Raw genomic sequence first — 13,249 nt, forward strand, 5'->3', positions numbered from 1 at the left:
TGTGCTTAGTATACCAAATGTCACAGAGAAACAAAATATAATATCCTCTTTATTTCTGAGAGGACAAATGTCAAATTAAAAAAAAATCACTTCTTTAAAGCATATTTTAATAGAACCTTGATTTTGAGACATACATAAACTATCAGGGTAAAGACATAAAATATTTAATTGAGCCTTTGTTTTCTTTCTGCATCTACCCCTAGTCTTTCTTGGAAGCACCAGAAGACATTAGTCAAAGTCTATTTCTAGCTAGTTTGCTCACTTGCATGACCATTGCCATTGTGAATTTTACAGAAAACCTGTACTGGGTTCCTTTATGGTAAGGGAAACCTCACAAGGTAAGATTCATTTCCTTGGGAACCTTTTAACAGCAGGTAACATATTTGAATGGTTGGGACGCAGCCCCCCACGGCGCGCTGGAGACCGATTTCTTTCCAAAGTCTCAAAAGGAGATTTTAAAATTGTTTCCCATATGGTCTATGTTGCTATTACTTAGGCAACAGCTGAATTATTTACTCAGTGTTAATTCAGTCTATTGTAGCAATAGGCTAGCAGGGGAAAGGCTAGGATGGAGCAAAGCAAGTATTTCCTCAAATCATAGCTGATTCCAATGTAATTCCCTCAGGACATTTTTTTTTTAAGCCATTGAGTATAAAATTTCATATTGCGATGAGAATCCATGGCAATTAGGCATTTGGTCAAAATTTGCACAAGACAGAACAATCGAAGGAAAGGATTCTTTATGAGCACATCCCTTCAGGAAAGGGGAGGGAGTGGGAGAGGAGGCGAAGGGGAAGACTGAGCTGGTTTTCTCATCATCTGCTCTCTGGGGCACTGTGTGTGGTGTCAAAGACTTTTGCAGCTGCTTAAAATTCTTTAGCATGTCAGCTATATTTACAGTGCAGGAATATATCCGTATTGCCAGAAGGTTACTGCATTTTAGCTTTAGATCCAATAGGCTGAATCACTGCGTTCCAGAGTCCCTGATGTAGCACAAATGTATAATTAAAATTGCTTGAAAGGAAACATGAAAGAAACAACAAACCCTCCATTCTTGCAGTAATAAAATTAAAAACAGGAAAAGTCTGCACAGACACTTAACATTTGTCTGCAGTGAAAGGCTTTTGTTATTGCTTTTCCCCTAAGGGTTTCGCGTTTCCAGCGAACGCTGGCCGCGGATTGGCCGGCGCCCGCTGCGAGCAGTAGCGTCTGATTGGCTGGGACGAGGCGGCCGCCCGCAGCACAGAGGCAGCGGTCGGGGAGAGGCGAGCGTGGTGGAGGCAAAGGCACGCAGCCCCCACGGCGCGCAGGCCGTGCGGGGCGAGAGGGCCGCCCGCATTGCTCGGCTTCCTTGGTGCACGCGGGACACAGGCTCATTCGCATTAACGAGCCCGGCCGTGCCGTGAAAGCTTCGGTCTGTGTGACCGTGCTGCGCTCCCCCCAGCACGCGGCTCCACACAGCACGCCGGCCCACGCAGAACCCTCAGAACGGAATTCACCTTCTCAAAACAAGCTCAAGGGAAACCTGGAGCCGGAACAAGGGAAGGGACCCAGGGCAGGCAATTAATCACTGGCTATCTGGGGCCACAGGTTGAAGCTGTCACAAAGGCTAATCTGCAGTTGCAACTTCCTCACTGTAAAATTATTCACATCTCCTGCTGCTCTTTTTGGAAGCCCCACAAGCAGACCTCTTATTGAGGTATAAGTGATGCTGTTGTTATTTGCACTTGGAAGGAATAAAGTCCTGGAAAGAAAAGTCCATTTTCAACTTCAAAGGACCTAAATAAGTCACCCTTATTTTTCCAGAAGCATTCCGTATTTAAAATGCTAAAATTTGTTTTAATGCTTTACACCCAAGGAGAATTTGAACAGTCTCCATCAAGCAGTGCTAATTAAATATGTGTGCTTGTGTTTATCTTTCTTTATATGTACAAGCCGCTTCACAATGCCACAGAGTATTTAAATCTGCCTACAATTCATATCCGAATATATACAGGCACATGTTTACACAGCCAAATCTGCCACTCTATATTGGAATGAAGGCTTAAGGAATGTTTCTCATATAAACCACACAGTGTACTGTTTCTTTGTAAGAAGGTCTATGTTTAGACAACATCCCATTGTGAAGGGCCAAGTATAAAGGTGGTGTTTAAGTTCTAAAACATGTAAATGATTTATCATTTTGCTGAAATCTCAAAATCTTGAACATTTTGTAACCCACAGTCATATAAAACAGACTACAATTACTGAAGGCATAAACGCCCATGATGAGAATCAGTTCTTTAAAAGTGCAAATTTGAATTTATAAATCTCGGCATAAAGTTCTATTTCTCACATATAAATTGGAAATAAGTGTACACTTACTCCAGAAAGATGAGTTTCTTTTCATGCACACTTACTCAAACATCTAGCCTGTGAGTTAGGTGTTGGGGACGCTCTATACAGGTACTTGTCATCTTTATATTCAAGTATTCTACCAGGTTTATCATTCTCCCCTGTCCACCCATGGACTGGGCCTGGTCTTTGTCAGAGAGCTAATGCCCTGTAACATGTTATACTTGAAAAATATCTGAGGCTTGTTACTAATAAAGAATACAGCTGAAGAGTACAATGGATAGTTTGAGAGTGTGCTGACCACACACAGGTTTCTTCTTTGTATTGTTAATACTTTGTCTGAGATGCCGCCCCCCAAGGCCTATTACCTATGGAACATTTAATAAGAACAAGGTCTTTATTATAAAACCTGAGCCTCTTACTTCTTCAAGCCAAAAAAGCCTGAGACCTCATAAGGATTTCAGTCAGTGTTCTGTTATGTCCTTTGTAAAGGGTTTCCAGGAAGATGTCAAGCTCAACACTTACTGTGTGTGTCTACAGGGTACACATTAGGTGCCTATTTGGTGCTACGGAATCAACCATGTTTTACTTGGAACTCCATCCAAACTCTGCACTTCAAGAGTCTGTGCATGAAAAGAACAGTACACAGGCATACACTGATGCACAAGTGGAAGTATAGTTCTGTCTATTACCTGCATTTTTACAGTAGGCCTCTTATGCTATCACATCAGGCTAGATCCTGGATTTCATGTTCATGGTGCCCCCACCTAAAGCAGTGATCCTAACCCTGCTCCCATCTGACTGGACCAGTGATGGGCACCTGGAGCAAAGGCAGCCAGCCCAACAGGGGCTTATGTTGAGAATCTGAATGAGAAATATGGAAGTTCCAGAGAATTGGCAATAGGAATAGAAGCCTAAAGCTTGCAAGGTACTAAGGTGTAGAGAACCATGATGGGCCAAAGTTCCAAGGGTGCAATAGCTATGAGACCAGGAAGCCAACTGCACTGTTGGTGCAACACCCTCAGGACTTCGTGTGTGTGTGTGTGTGTGTGTCCCTTTTCCTTCCAGCTTCATCACTGATAGAAGATTTCACCAGCACCCACCCAGGACTGCCTAGTTATTTTCCAGCCCTCTTGTTAAAAAGTTGTTCCTTGTGTTAAACTAAATTGGTCTTTGAATACCTTGGTCCTGGCTGTGCCTCCTGATACCCTGCAGATGCAGTCCACCCATCATCTACTCAACAGCCTTTCATCCAGGCAAGGATAATGACCATGTTGGCATTCGCCTCACCTTCTGCTCACTCTCTCTCTTTTTTTTTTTTTCTTTTTTTTTTCTTTTTTTTTTTTTTTTAATGAGATGGGCTCTCAGTATTTTGCCCAGGGTGGTCTTGAACTCCTGGCCTCAAGCGATCCTCCCCGCTCAGCCCCCCAAAATGCTGGGATTACAGTGTGACCCACAATATCCAGCTTCTATCTCTCCTTTACTCTCCAGCCTAGACAAGTTTCTTCAACCGTTCTTCATGTCACACTTTTAATTCCCCTAAAAGAAACCTTGAAGATGCCTTAGTCCAAATCCCTAGGGAAAGTTAAAGTTCCTAATGAATCAGAAATAAATGGAGACAAATGCAAAGGTTCTCACTTCTGTGAATCCTTGCCCTAGACACACACATACCAGGCACACGGCCAAAAGACGGCCATTCTCTCCTGGATCCCCACAGTACTGCATACACAGTTCTTGCCCTGATGGAAACTTACAAGCCATGTTTCCCTCCCCTTTCTGAGCCCACAGCTAGACTCCTTCTCATCCTCCCTATCAGTCTGATGCGGTCATGTGAGTGAGTCCTATGGAAAGCAAGTGAGAGACCTGATCAATGTGGGCCACTTCCAGGCCTGGCCCATAAGAACCTCTCATCCCTTTCTGTCTGGCTGCAATGGAAATGGTTATTGTGATCTTGAAGCCCTCAGGATGAAGGTGGCAGAGTCTCCTTCATCTGGGATCCTGAATGACAAGGAGAACCTCCCAGGTCTGAACTTGAGGCTATTTGTCCTACTGTAATACATGGCCCCCATAATATTTTACTCTGCTCGTATACACAGTATGCCTATCTCTTCCAACTAGATGACACTCCTTGAAAATAGGAGCAGTGTCTGCATCCACATCCCCAGGCGGCACAGTGGCTACCTAACTGAGAATCATTAAACACCTAGGAACTAACTACACAGGGACTGACGAGAGAGAGTCTAGACTGAATCCTATTCAGTGACTTCCTTTTAATGCTAACTACCATCCTTTTCCAATAAGCATAATCTCCCACTAGTTTTATAGATGATAGACATTCTCTGCGAAGAGGCTTTGCTCCCAAGATGTTATAAATGTGGTTTATGAATTATTATTTCTGGTATTTGTGAAGCTGTTTCCTCAAGAACGGGGCAAATGCCTGATTTCCCAGTGGATCGACATAATTCTGTTTGTATTGAGTTTAAAGACTGTTTCAGAGTCTTTAAAGTGCCTCATCCCTGGGACAGAAGTCTTTGCCAAGCATCGCAAATGCTGAGTTTGGAATCAGACAGAAGTTTTTTTGAACTCTCTCAGACTACCACATCTGGATGGATTTGATGTGCACCCAGGCAGAAAACAGAAACCTCATTCGAATAACACCAAATAAATGGTAACCCATTCATGCCATATGCCTGTAAAAAAGAAAGTTTACACATTTCTTTCCTTTTGTATATATTTTTTCTAGTGAAACATTAGGGACAAAATGTCACAATATGCTGATTTCATGAGTACAGGATAAAATTCATATATTTCAGATATCATATTACCCTACAGTTTTACACAATGTGACTATTGTACAAGGTATGATTTATCACCATTTCTTTGTTCAGGACTCTCTGCCCCCATTATTTTGTTGTTGTCACTCTGTGGTATTCAATACTGGTACTTTTTAAAAGCTGAATGTTGTATAGTACAAGCTTCGCTGTTCCAGCCTCGAAGCTTATAACCTTCAGACAGATCCTTCTTCAAATATAATTATTTGGGAAGATTTTAAATGTACAACTAAGGTTGCTCATAAAATACCTGCCAGCCAAAAATCATAGGGACTTTCCCATTACCTGTGCCAAGTATATATAGAGCACTAGGACAGGAAAAGTAAGTGTTGTCACATGACCATAAAATGCAGTATGTTTTTTTTAAAGAGCCCTACTGCTGGGCTGAATGTTTGAAGAGTCACTTTAACCACATCCTGTAATCAAACCATCTGGAACACAGTGCTGCGATTAGTCACCCTGCACATAGGGCTTTATCTGAACAAATAGTGTATGGCAATGGAGCTTGGGAGATAGGGCAGTACTAACAAAAGGAAGTGTAATGAAACACTTTATGCCCTAGTGTGCCGCCACCCCAGTCATAAACCCCAGAGACACACTGCTCTGGTGTTAATGTACTACTTTATGAAAGCACAGTGAGCTTAAAGATTAAAGGACTGAAGGACTAAAAATTGCTGGTTTGGATAGATCTTCTCTGTCAGCAGCTGGAATATGTTGGCATCACTCTATCTGCGTTAATTTTAACCTCTCAGATGACAGTTGAGCATTCCTATTAGGAGTTGGTGTTATTTTCAGGGCATTAGGAACAGGGTTTGTTTGTGGGAGGGTAGTTATGATTCTTGATTTGCCAGAGGTTAATCTGAACACAGACTTTTTTTTGGTTCATCTAAACCCAATCCATATATAACAACAACAAAAGATGAAACCTTAAGCAATACCAAAAAGCAATGGGAAAATGCTGTTCTACTCTGCATTTTAAAACATGATAGTCTTTCTTACTTGAGTGTACTTATCTCTTTCAAAAGTACATTTGATCATTGGTATACAATCTATGGAGATCCTTTTTAAAAAAAAAACTGAAAGGATTTCCCCCTTAAATACACAGAATAAGCCCTAAACACACACACACACACAACACAGCTAAAGAAACCTTGTTTCCCCACGGGCCTTATGGTTTAATACACAAAAGAACACAGCGCCACTTCCATCACTGTCACCTCCCCCGCAGCCTTTGTTCTGAGGCCTGATGAGCTGTATTGATTTGGGAAAATCATTGAGCTTCTTGGAAAACTAGACTTTCGCTTATTCACTGCCATCTATTTCTTTCCCATGAAGACAGGTGGTCAATATCCAGTTGACTGGTCAGCTAAAAGAAGCCCTAGCTGCTTTTTTCTTGCTTCCCTAGTAACATTATCCCTTCCCACTTCTAGAAGATATAATGGCCTGTTAAGGAGTCTTGTAAGAAAAGGGAGCAGAAATAAGACTTTAATAAGGCACCACTGGTAACACTAAAACGCTGTCCCATACATTCACATGGGAGGCTGCACCGCATTTATAGATGGTGACAATAGTTTCACTGACCAAGTTTAAGCATCAGTGAAAACTCAGAGGGCCCAAGATATAACATGAAAAAAAATACTAAATCAAAACAGATCATTAGAGGCTGGGTGCAGTGGCTCATGCCTGTAATCCCAGCACTTTTGGGAGGCCAAGGAGGGCAGATCACGAGGTCAGGAGATCGAGACCATCCTGGCTAACGTGGTGAAACCCCGTCTCTACTAAAAAATACAAAAAAAAAAAAAAAATTAGCTGGGCTTGGTGGCGGGCACCTGTGGTCCCAGCTACTCGGGAGGCTAAGGTAGGAGAATGGCATGAACCCGGAAGGCAGAGCTTGTAGTGAGCCGAGACCGCACCACTGCACTCCAGCCTGGGCAACAGAGCGAGACTCCGTCTCAAACAAAAAAACAAAAAACCAAAAAAAAACAGATCAGTAGAAATCAATTAATGTTTACTGTGGAAAGACATGCTTTACTTCTTTTAAATAATCAAAACATATGTTCTACCAAGCAAGTGTCCTAGTTATAAAATGTCACAGGTGTAATTATAGACATTTTAGGTAACAAAGAGCATCATAAAAAAAAAAAAATCACATGAAGATCTTTAGAAAGTAACTTTTAATCAGGAATTTTGATCAGTAACAAAAATATTTGCTTTTAAGTTAGGCAAACATGCATATCCTAAAGCAACGTTGCCGTTGATGACTTGAGGCTAGCTTTAAAATAAAATAAAATATATGTACCGCACCATTCATACACAATATGTACCCCTTATTGTGTAGGCCGTTCCTCTAGTAGTTTCTGCTAAGGTTCACAGAGTCCCTACTTTGGGGGCAGGCAGGCATAACAGGTTTGAGGTGATAGTGTTGGGGGAGGAGGGAAGAGGACAAGACTCCTGAGCTTGCTTCAACAAGGTCAGCAAGTCAGATATTTAACTGGGATGCATCAAAAGCCACCCCCTGAACCCCAAAAGGGATGGTCTTCATGCTGTGGTCCCTCAGGGCTCAGTCAACACACAGCCCGATGCAAGGGACAAAGAAGGACAGGAAGTTGGAATCAAATAAAAAAATACAGTCTTCTGAGTCAGACATTTGGGGCAATTCAAATGCATAAACTGAATATGTGCATGTATAGAGTGTGTGTCTGTATACATTTGTACCAAGGGGTTTTATTTCTTGTCTTGAAACTTCCTAGTAAGTAGCTGCCTCCTCTGAGGCTTAGTGCCACCAAACTAAGCAACAGCATCACTCTGATTTATAATGCCAAGTTTGAAACTTAATTTTTCTCCTGCTCCTTGTCAGGCACCACTGGTTGGTCTGAAATCTGATTAGTTTGGATGATGATTTCTCGTGTGGGGCAGGTTTCTCAAACCCCCTCCTTTTTTAAAGCCAAATTTCCTCATTAGAGTAGCAGAATTCTTTCTCCTTCTCTTCCTCCTCCCTCTCTTCGTGGGAAGACAAAGGTTCAATGCCCACTGTAGCAGAATTGACTCCCCTCCCCCAATCCAATCTCACAAGCCTGTATCATTAGCTTGTTAAGACATATTTTTCTTCCTTTAAGTAAAAGTGTTAAAAAGTTTGGGAAAGGTGTTTTGTAATTATTGAACTAGGCCTACTATGAGCTGTAATAATGACACAGATCTTATGGTATTACCCCCTAATGGTCATTCCTTTCCTAAGAGTGTTATTTTAGGAGACAGCGATTACAAGTGGCCCTGGGCACACAGCACGGGACCAGGGTGTCCCAAAATGAGAGGGAAACAGCTTTCACTCACTACCACTGTCAGACTCAGGATGTCACTGAAGATAAGCAACTGAAAGAATGCAGCCTTTCGAATCATTGGTCCCAGTCCTTTCCTGCACTTAATATTAATTACAGGATTTTTTTTTTAAGTTAACGACTCAGATACCCAAGCTCTCCACGATGCCATTATTTCAACTAGAAAAAACAGGTAAAAAGAACAGCAAAACCAGACAAAAATAAATCATCCTTCAGGCAAAAACTCCCCCTCCATGCCACTCACCGAAAAACAGAGTACTCTAAGGACCAAAAGCGGGTAGAAGGGTGTAAAATGCTCTGAATTTGAAAAGTCATTAACAGCTATCTGCCACTTCCCTATTTTCTGTATCTGGCAGCATAGTCTGTTTCTTGCCCAATTTTTCCCCAGTGGCAGGAGCAAAGGAAGGAGGAGCAGGCAGGAAGGCAGAGTAATTACCAAGATGAATGAAACTGAAAGATGCAAAGGAAATAAAATGTAAGAATGAAAAATCTCATGCCTTGTGGGGAGGGATAGGCAAGGAAAAGGGAATAGGAGCTATCGTCTTCCGGACACCTCTCATCACCTAGTTTTCCTCACAAACCCACCACCTCTTGTAGATCAGTAGGTCATGGGTGATTTGCAGAATTCCAGGTTTAAATGCTATTGAATTGCTTGTCAAAATATGTGTAATACAACTGTAGATTATAGGACTGTGTCTTAAAGTAATTTCTTACCATCCCCAGTCCTTGAGCTATAAGGAGACAGTGGGAACCAATTGACAATTATGCTCCACATCAAAAAGCTGCTACTGATCCATGTGTCTCACTGGGATTGAAGAGCCAGGCTTCCTATAAATTATGATGCTTTATTTAAAGTCAGAGCGCTTATTTGCTTTTGTGCCAGCTCTGGGCCCTTTTCATCTCTAGCTATACCGGGCCCAGGAGAGCACACATTCCTACCGCTCTGCTGGCCACCAGCTGTGTCCTCTGTAAATCATAAAACCTCTGAACAAGCTATACTTTACAAAGGCCAACAACATTTACTGGAGATGATCACTCTGCTATTATTCCACTCACTGAAATTTAAAATAGCAATTTACAACAGCAGCCGAAAACAGGAGAACTGCCTCTCTTAACTCTGTGTGTGTGTGTCTGTGTGTGTGAATGGGAGGGATCTGCATGTATATGGCACACAAAGGGGTACATTTTGTGTGTCACCAAAAAGTCACCAACTTTGCCAACCTAGAAAAGAAACAAGGAATATGAATGTCAGAGAAACCAGGCTCAGTTTCACCTTTGGAGACAGGGTGAATGAGGCTTATGTTGTTGGTGAACCTCCCTGTTCTTCCTGGAGGTGGCCATGCCCTGCAGGCAGTGTGGGAAGTAGTTACCACACTCTGGTAGAGAAGCCACAGCATGTGGCTCAGGTTCAGAATGCAATAGGGAAAGCCGAAAGGATGAACGCTAATCAAGTTTAGTCTGCAGTCATTTCTGAGGAGTAGGAAGGAAGAAAAAATAAACAGTGGTCATCAAATGGAGCACCCTAAGCACCTGAAAGCATGTCTCTGGAGACAGAGGCAGACCCACCTGTTCACAGCCAGCTTTGTAGCTGCTTCATCTTGAGCTGACCTAAACCTACCTGAGCCTCAGTTTCCTCATCTATAAAATGGGAATAATATGAATATAAGATGTGATTTATGTAAAGTATTTAACATGAGCATAAAGAAGCCACTCAGCATATGTACTATGGCGTCCTCATCTTTTAAACTCTCCTGTAATTCACCCAGGTCATAAGCTGAAGAAGGGAAGGAGATGCCAAAATGCTATGAATTCCACACTCAGAAATGCAGCCGGCAGCAAGCCCTCCCGCATTCCTTCCAGGTGAAGCAAACTCGGTTACGCGCATCTACACTAATTATCCCACATTGCTGGGGACCAGGCTTACTATAAAGGTGGCCTGTCTTTTAGAATCTTAAGGCCTACCAATTCCAACCTGAGGGACTTCTTTTATTATTTCTACACCCACTGCCAATTTCAACCGATGTAAAAGTTATCTTTCCTAACCCATCCATTGTTTAAAGCAAACATTTCCTCTGACCACTCAGCAGTAAAGTCAACTGAGAAATGCAGTTCTAAATCACTGAAGCCTCATCTCTGGACTGTTTCAGGGTAAGGAAACCTCATTTCATGTTTTCAGGAACAGCTACAGCTAACTGAATGCCTGACATTGGTCTAAATTACAAAAGGCAAAATTAAAGCTCCCCAGTACTGTGACAACAGAAATGAGACTCTGCAGCAAGGCTCTGGGGATGCAGACGGACGGAGCAGGTTAAACGTGAACTCATCTTTCCAGTTCCCACCTGGACCCGCCAGTTTTCTTGACAGCACTCAGAGGCTGCCTTCCCACCCTCCCCCATTCCACATTCCAAAGTTCTTATCTTCCAGGGAAGAAAAAAAAAAAAGCCCCACAGAGTTACAAGTATTTCAATAACGTGCTTAGAGACCAGCTCTTTTCTGTAAACAAGCCTAATGAAGTGTGACTAATAGTGCTCTCCTCCAGCACAGGGAAGGTAAAAGGGCCTTTGTTAGCACTTACTGGAGCAAAGTCGTCATTTTGCTGGAGCAGAACAAAACTTAGCTGGTTATTGATTGACCAGCCTGCTTGGTGTCACTGCTTTACTGTCTATTTCTATATACTCTGTGTGTAAATACGTGTGTTTACGCAGACACGGAGATCGTCTGTACACACACAGTCACACACAGCCAGCTAACCGTTCTCTGCAAACAGGATGAAGGGTTCAAGGCATCTAATTGAAATCTAATTCCTCTCCGATATTTATATCTCTTCTAGTCCTTGATATCACCTAACATTTCTCTCCATGTTGTCAGTACCATGAACCTCAATTTCAGGGCCTGTAAACCGATGCTCCCCATGGACACTTAATAGTTTCCGAAGTCACTCTGATTTAACCTGACCTGGTTATTACATTCTAGAGGTGATTTTGTTTTTTCATGAATTCAAAATCGCTGCTGTTTCCTTTCCCCATTTCACTGATCAATTCCGAAACTCCTGAAATTTGGCTCCAGATGTTAACTGCTAAATAAATATTTCATGATTAAATTATCTTCTTCAATTAACATTTGTCTTAAGTATTATTAATATACACAGCAGCGGTGTTAGCAGGAAGATCTGAAGTTGGCTCTGACTTCTTTCTTGGATGGCTGAGGACGAATTCAAGTCAAAACCTGCTTTCCTTGCGAATCTGAGCACAAATTTCCGTATAAATTATTGACTGCACTTTGGCCTCGTCTGAAACATTAGCCCCACAGGCTGATAAGTTCTGACCCCAGGTGGCACATCAGCCCTCTCAGAAGAGGCAGGAACATTAGTGCTTCGCACTGGGGACTAAGGCGTGTGAGCCAATCAATCACGCTCTCTGACAGCTTTTACTGCCTCTGTGCATTAGGCCCAAGTCAACCTCCAAGACTCCTATTGTTCACATTATTCTCTTATTCTCTGCTCTGATGAAGTTAGGGTTAAGTCCAAGGCTTTAGCGAGAGAAAGGCTATTGTTAGTAACTCAGTCTTTATTGACTCTGACCTGTAGGGCAGCCGACTTCAAGTCTTTTCCAGAAAGTAATGCACTGTTAATTGCTGCTCATTGTCAGGGTGTGTCTTATACACCTCTCTTCACTGAAAGAAAACCTGACCAAATATTTCAGCATCCTCGCAGGTTGCCTTGTAATTCTCTCAAGAGTTACAGACACACACAGACACACAGACACACACACACACACACACACACACACTTCTAGACAAAAATCTGATTTGTACTTACCACGGTCCCTGAACCAGTAAATCTAATACCAATGCAAACAGAATGTTTGGCTGGACTATGCTAACACTTGGGGGTTGGCACATGGAACAATAAATAAATTTTTTCATGGCAAATATCTGTGGGGATTAGTATATAGGGCAGGAAAATGCCTGATGGAAGAATGAGGTAGAAACCTATTTTTCCTTCTGAGGTCCTTTGCTTAAAATAACTAAAGATCTTTTTCAGCGGAAACTGGTAGCTCTATTTGTGAGCAGCCAGCAACAGACTGGATAGCCTCAGGGTGAAGAGTACAGCATTCCACTCAGGCTTCCTTTGAAGAAATTCAGCACTCTAAAGGGGTGGCAGAATTATTGGTCCAAAGGCTTTCCGGTTTTCTTTGAAAGCGAAAACAGGCAGCCCATTATCTCTTCTTACCCAAACAGGCCTCTCAGGGGAGACAGGAGGGAAAGGCCAGTGGTGTGGCTGTAGAAGGTACACACCAGAGCATCCAGGTCTGTTGCTCACTGCACCAGGGACACAGACCCGGCCTACCACACAGCACGCACCAAACCCGCCCCACCCCGCAAAACCTTGCTGTTCCAAGTGGTGAACGACAGGCTAGAATGTGAATGCTTCAAGGGCGAAAGCACATGTTGACATTTTGGAAATCAAATTTCTTGGGTTCAGGGAAAAAGCACAAAAATCAAATGATTTGGTTTTATACACAGCTTTCGATTGAGAAATTTTCAGCCACAAAAGACTTTGACATTTAGCCAAAGTATTATGCTATTAATACTTTATTTAGTACATCTCAGCATATGAATTAGTATATATGAATTAGTGCACACTTTCCCAAACCAGTGAGCAGAAAGCCATTTTAAATTCTGTTCCATTTGTGTGCTGGATAATGGATTGACTCTAAGATATGTGAAAGTAATACTAAATTTGATAAG

General features: G+C 42.3%; 1 protein-coding gene across 7 annotated transcripts in view; it reads right to left on the minus strand.

Moving 5' to 3' along the window:
* Positions 1-13,249, minus strand: part of ZNF608 (zinc finger protein 608) — a 112,572-nt gene that overhangs the window by 13,680 nt on the left and 85,643 nt on the right. The gene's annotated exons all lie outside the window — the stretch shown is intronic.

Source organism: Macaca fascicularis, chromosome 6, assembly GCF_037993035.2.
Source record: "Macaca fascicularis isolate 582-1 chromosome 6, T2T-MFA8v1.1".
In the NCBI taxonomy this organism is placed as follows: domain Eukaryota; kingdom Metazoa; phylum Chordata; class Mammalia; order Primates; family Cercopithecidae; genus Macaca; species Macaca fascicularis.